The sequence below is a fragment of the Scardinius erythrophthalmus genome, assembly GCF_964197995.2.
Source record: "Scardinius erythrophthalmus genome assembly, chromosome: 22".
NCBI lineage: Eukaryota > Metazoa > Chordata > Actinopteri > Cypriniformes > Leuciscidae > Scardinius > Scardinius erythrophthalmus.
Genome location: NC_138242.1, coordinates 33,309,500 through 33,316,566, shown reverse-complemented (window position 1 = coordinate 33,316,566; position 7,067 = coordinate 33,309,500).

The following is a 7,067-nucleotide window of genomic DNA, read 5'->3' as shown; positions in this document are numbered from 1 at the left end:
AAAGCACATCTATATCCAACCACCTGCAAACTCTGGAAGTACATATCACAACTACAAGTCTAGATTTTCAGTTGTACTCATGGCAGTAGTCGACGCAGATTACAAATTTATTTATGCCAATGTTGGCGTACAAGGAAGAGTGTCAGATGGAGGAATATTTGGCCAGTCAGACCTCCGAGCTGCCATGGACAGACATCTGCTAAATGTCCCACCCCCAGAGCCACTACCAGGGAGCAACATATCTTCACCCTATGCATTTGTTGGTGATGAAGCTTTCCCTCTCCGAATCGATCTGATGAAGCCATACCCCTTCCGAAATCTGGACCATGGGCGAATATTTAACTACAGGCTATCAAGGCGTACAGTAGAAAACGCGTTTGGAATTTTAGCCAATAGACTCTGTGTCTTTCTTTCCAACATTGCACTGGAGCCTGAGAAAGTAACAATAGTTACACTGGCTGCACTCTGTGTGCACAACTTCCTGAGGAAGAATGCCTGGGGCCAATTTCTCAGATTTCTTTCGTTTCTAAAATTTTAGAAAAAGTTGTGCTGCAGCAACTACTACCATTTCTACATAAAAATGTAATAGGAGAAATGTTCCAATCAGGGTTTAAAACTGCCCACAGCACAGAGTCGGCGCTATTGTAAGTATTAAGTGACATCTTTTTGGCCTTAGACAAAGGAGATGATGTTGTTCTGGTGCTGCTTGATCTAAGCGCAGCTTTTGACATGATTGACCATGACATCCTTATTTCCCGTCTGGAACACTCAGTAGGTTTAAAAGGCACAGTTTTGAAAAGTCACAGTTAAAAGTCACAGTTTTGATCGGACCTCAGGAAAAAAAACCTTCCGTGGGGGGTCCCGCAAGGGTCTATCCTGTCTCCTATACAATTCTCATTATATTTGCTCCCTTTGGGAAGAATTTTTAGAAAGTATGGAGTGTCATTTCATTGTTACGCCGACGACACGCAAATGTATCTACCACTCAGCTCTACCAGTTCATTCGAGTCGCTTTTAGAGTGTTTAAAGGACATTAAAAACTGGATGGCTAAAAACTTTTTAATGTTAAATGAGGACAAAACAGAGGTTATTGTATTTGACCATCAAAATAAATCCGCCGAAACTATATTAGATTCGAGTCCTCTAGCATCTTACACGAAATCTAGTCAGAGATTTAGGCTTTTTAATTGACAATAACCTAAAAATGGACAAGCAAATTAATTCTGTGGTCCGGGCTTGTTTTTATAATCTGCGTCTACTAGCTAAAACCAAACCATTTCTATCAAATAAAGACTTTGAAAGAGTTATCCACACTTTTATCTTCTCAAGGCTCGACTTTTGTAATTCGCTGTATTGTGGCATCATCTCGATTGCAATCGGTCCAAAATGCGGCGGGGAGGCTTTTAATGAGGATAAAGAAATATGAGTCGATCACACCTGCACTGGAGTCTCTAAATTGGCTTCCAGTACAGTACAGAATAAGATACAAAATTTGTATATAAATCGCTAAATAACCAGGCCCCACCATATTTGGCGAATCTTTTAACTTTGTATACCCCCTCCAGAACACTACGCTCAGAGAATCAGGAACTACTGATAGTGCCTAGAACAAAACGCCTTCATAAGGGTGACCGGGCGTTTGCGGTAACAGGGCCGAGACAGTGGAATGAGCTGCCGCTATCTATCAGGTCTGCAAAATCACTCTCGATTTTTAAGCATTTGTGTAAATCGCATCTGATGTCGTTAGCCTATCATGAGCAGATGTGACATTCTATATGTTATTTATTGACTGGTCTATGTATGTCATTATTTTTATTCCTTATTGGAATCTGTATGTAAAGCACTTTGGTTCAACCCTGGTTGTGTTTTAACAGTGCTATATAAATAAACAAACAGAAACAGAATGATTAGTTAGCTTAATGCTAATTCCAGTCAGTTACTCACCGGGTTGCTGAAGTACTTCTGCTATTTTTCGCCAGCATTTTTCTTTTTTAATTCTGTCATGGTACTCTCTTGATGAAACATCATACAGGCAGGAGTACTGTTGCCACAGCTCCACGAACCTTTTCTCCATTTCATAATTCCACTTAGCAACACCATCGTCTCTATTTCGTTTCGGCATTTTTGAAAGCTGTGTATGGAAATGCATCTGTGCTCCTATTGGTCAATGTCACACGTGATAGAACCCGTCGTGGAGGACCGAAAAAAAATTAAACATGCTAGTCTTTTTGTCGTGGTGTCGTGAAGCATCGCAGACGCAACGTAGGCTGTCGCCCGCTATGACACACTATACGAGATGAAACGATCGAATCTTGCGCCCCGACGCCCGTTGTCGTATACGAATTCTCACGACACTCTAAGTCAAACGGATCGTGGCAAAATCGGGCTAAAATCGTGTAATCTGAACCAGGCACAACGCTTTTTGACTTTCTCAGTTTGTGTAAATCTACTTATGGTTCAGAGTAGGGGTTGCACGACTACTGATTTCTGCTAGTCGATTTCTTATCAAAACAATACTCGAGTTACTCGACTACTCGTGGTTCATGCTACTGTAAATGAAAAGACATGAAATAGCTAGATCTTATCAATAAACATTATTAATCCATAGCCTAATGCAACAATTACATAAGTAAACTCTCAAAACATTATAATTATGACATTTCATTTTAAAATTTTCATGTAACAGTCTCAAGCCAAATAAATAGCCGTTCTTGCCTTTCATTTCAGACGGGCCGTTCACATATCGCGTCTTTTTCGCGTTCAAGGTCGACATTTCAAATGTAGGCGCGCGGCGAGCGCGCTCATAATGGAAGCAACATGGTGCGCTAGTTTTTCCAGGCGAGTTTTTCCTTCTCATCTCCAGAAATATATCTAGTAGTAAAGCTAATGCAAGGGCTAGAAATCAATTAATCCTTTGCTGATACTTCTTCGTCGTCATCATGGAGAGCGCAGTTCATGGTTGGTTGCATAGCAACGACAGACGGGAGCGCAAGCGCTTGTAGGAGACAGCGGCACGGCCGCGCTTTCCACACGTTTTTAGACGCAATATGTGCACGGCCTCTTGCAGAGTTGGCCAATTACTATTTTTTTGTCATGCTTGATGAAATATTTCCACACATCTGATGGTGACGTTCGCCATTTTTAATTCATTTATGGTTAATGGACGCTCGAGTAGTCGATTGTTTCCGACAGCGTCGACTAGTGGTTGAAGTAGTCGATCTATCGACTACTCGACTAGTCTATGCAAGCCCTAGTTCAGAGTATTTATTTTCTCCCACATTAATTTCCCACGTCTAGTACAATAATGTGGTTTTGTTTTATTAATACAATATATACTTTTTTCTTGATATACCCTGAAAGAATGACAGTGAAATGTGACAACATGCCCCATAGGTGGGGCACATTGTAACATGACCATAAGACAGCTTAAAATGCTCTGATCTAATCAAACAAACATACAAGACAAACTAAAATATTTTCTCAGTAAAATACAATTATTAACTTTTTCATATAAAATAATGTTTATTTTAATAATGAAATTTAAAAAAAAAATGAGTTTTGACTACAAACACTGCTATACAACATAGTTCAAAACATATTAATGATTAGTAATTTCTGAACATTGACTCAGTCTTTATTCACCTTTTTCTCATGTTTTCCCAATAGAATTCATAAAAGTATAGAATAGAATAGCATATTTCCAATAGGGGCTCATTGTAACCCAGTGTGACAACATGCCCCGCCTGCACAACTGGGATTTACACCCGGCTAGTGTCTTCTGCTTGTTAGCAAAGCATTAAAGAACTATCTCAACTGTAAAATGACATATTGGAGATTATTTAAAATTACACAAATTTGATATTATTTTAAACACAAAAAATAAAGAAGAAAAATTAACTTAAGTAAGAAACGTACTTTTGCTAAGGCATAATGTATAGCGAGGCGGACGTTATAGCGAATAACAACCCCGTCGACAGGCTGAGCGGGAGCCCGAGACGACTTTCCATAGACATAACGATTTTCATACAATATATTCTGTCCCCATACACTTGTAAAGACCACCCATTGGCCCAATGACGGAGTCCACGGCCTGGGCGAAGGGATAATGTGTGTATGTCCTGTCAGCGCTCCAGTGTACAAGTTCACTTAATTTATTGTAATTTAGTTTAAATATTACATTAGCTCTACGCTTAATCTGACTCCTACGATTATACTATTTCTTCCGGTGGCGCTGCTCTGTAGCGACCCGGGCGAGTGCTGTTGTTGCTTTTAAGTGTTTGTAGTGTTTGTTTTAATTCGTGTCTTAACTGTTTTGTGCTTGGGACTATATGTTGGAGCTGACAACTGCAAGCTTTGCTATACGGAGAATTTCTGAACCACGATAGTAGTCGGTAATGGCCTCATGACAGCCAATGTCAAAACCAACCACATGACTGTTTAATGAAATGTTTACCCATAAAGCTAAGTGTTTTTTTAAGGTTGATAATTAATCTATGTAATGTTTATGACATATTTATGACAGGTTGTGTTGTCTTGGTAATGTCAAGTTGTCATGACAAAGACACTGACAGGTTATGATGTATTGGTTTATGTCAAGTTGTCATAACAAAGACATCTCAAACAATGTCATATTTGCATAAAAAATGTCATAATTGAGCGAATGACACTTAATGACAGTTGTAATAAACATGCATAAGACCTCCTTCATATTTATGACATCTGCCATGTCATGATTATGAAGATGTCATGTTATGAAGGTGTCATGTCAGTCTTATGCACACCCCTTCAAGTAAAGTGTTACCAATCATTCAAAGGCCAAGGGCCTTAATACATTGCAGATATGCTCACTGAATATAAACCCAACAGATCACTCAGATCATTAGGATCATATCAGCTAGAAATACCAAGGGTTCGCTCTAAGCATGGCGAGTCTGCTTTCAGCTATTATGCTGGAACAGCTTCCAGAGGAGATCAGATGTGCTCCTACAGTATCACATTCACATCCAGACTCAAAACACTTCTGTTTAACTGTGCATTTACTGAATGAGCACTGTGCAGCTGTTCGTCCGACTGTTTGTACTGTACTGTATTTTATTTTATTTTTCTAAACTGTTTTAATAATTCTTATTTCTTTTTCTTATTTTAATTTCTTCTATGTAAAGCACTTTGAACTGCCATTGTGTATGAAATGTGCTATATAAATAAACTTGCCTTGCCTTGCCTATATTAAATGGTTTTATTCTTTTTAACTAACAGGGCACAGCAAGTGAAGGTCAATAGGACGCAATCGGAGATCAAATAGTTCCTCAGGGTTGTGTTGTATCACCAATACTCTTCACATTGTACACCAATGACTGTAGGAGTGTACACTCTAACAACTATATAATGAAGTTTGCTAATGATACCGCGATCCTGAGCCTTTTGTACAAGGATGCAGACTCCTCTGTGTACCAAGACGAAATAGACACATTCGTTAAATGGTGTGACACCAACCATCTAATTTTAAACATTCAAAAAACAAAGGAGATGGTCTTCGACCCGAGGTAAGTTACAGACCACGAGCCAGTGGTCATTAAAAACCAAGAAGTAACTCATGTGTCCTCATACAAATACTTACATGTAGGTGTCCACATCGACAGTCTTCTTTGCTGGAATACACATGTTGACAACCCGTGCAACAAACTACAGAAGATGCTTTATTTTCTAAGGTTGTATGGTGTGAGCAGTCAGATCATGATGATCTTCTACCATGCAATAGTGGAGAGTGTCATCAGATATGGAATTAGTGCATGGTTTGGCAACTTAACAGTTAAGCTGAAAAATAAGCTTGCCAACATGCACAAAACAGCCGTGAAAATTATAGGAAGGAGAGACTATGAGCCTATACAGAGCCTGTATGATCAGACAATTATGAAACAGGCTATGAAAGTAAATCAGACCCTTAACATGCCCTCTTCCCTGAATACAAAACCCTGCCATCAGGTTGAAGACTCCATGTACCCAAATGTAAAACTAAACGCCTAAAATGATCATTTGTGCCAGCCTCCAATAAGCTGCTGAAAGATGTGAAATAGAGCTGCGTTTCTTTTCTTTTCTGGGTGTGTTTTTTTTCTTCTTTTTTTTCTTGTGAAGTACAATATGTCGATGCTTCTCAGGGTCTTGTCGATGTGATTTGTGATTTGTGATTTCTTTTGTGATGTTTAAGCAACTTAAATTTCCCCTTGGGGACAATAAAGTCCCCAAACCAATTTCAAATGATAATCAAATTTAGATTGTGTTTCTGATTACAAAATAATCATAAATATTGATTATGAATTAATTTAGATCTCTGATTATTCTGAGCATCTCATAATTTCAAAAATTCATTCATTAAGGACCCGGTGTTGCTTTGAGACGTCTCGTCACGAATGTGCGCTCACGATCACAAACTAGCCAGTCCTGAAATAGTCAGAGGATACAGTGCAACTATTTTACGCTAAGCGGCCGCTCACTGCTGACTCATAACAAAGGTTACATTTTTTTTAATAGTTGCGAGCTTGCAACGTGCTAAGTCAGTGATAGTCAGAAATCACAAGGTCTCTTTAATGATAAAGGGTTGAGGGAGAGGGGGATGCAGAGATAAGGAAAGATTGGACAGGACAATGTCCTGTGCTCCAGGGCCGGTGGTTAGAGCCACTGCCCCTCTGCCCTCATTGACTGAGGTGCCCCTCTTCCCCCACCCCCACCGCTCCGCTCCCCTCCCCTCCCCTCAAAGCATTCCGCTGATTCCGGTAATCTGCTCCAGGTTTTCCCGCGTTTCAGGTTTTCCTATTTTAAATTAAATATTTACAGGAAAACACAGTAGTGTTTCACCATTTTAATTTTTTTACTTGGCCATCTTCAGCTGATTGTCCATCAGCTGGTTCTGGATGCTCCACTCTTTCTCTTTCAGACTTCGCTCTGCATCTGTGAGCTCAGCGTTGAGCAATGTAGCCAATCACAAACATATCTGTTGATTTCTTGAACGCAATGGCCAATCAGAGGTGTTTTAGCACTGAATAAAAACTCAGTCGTTTTGAGCCATAGAC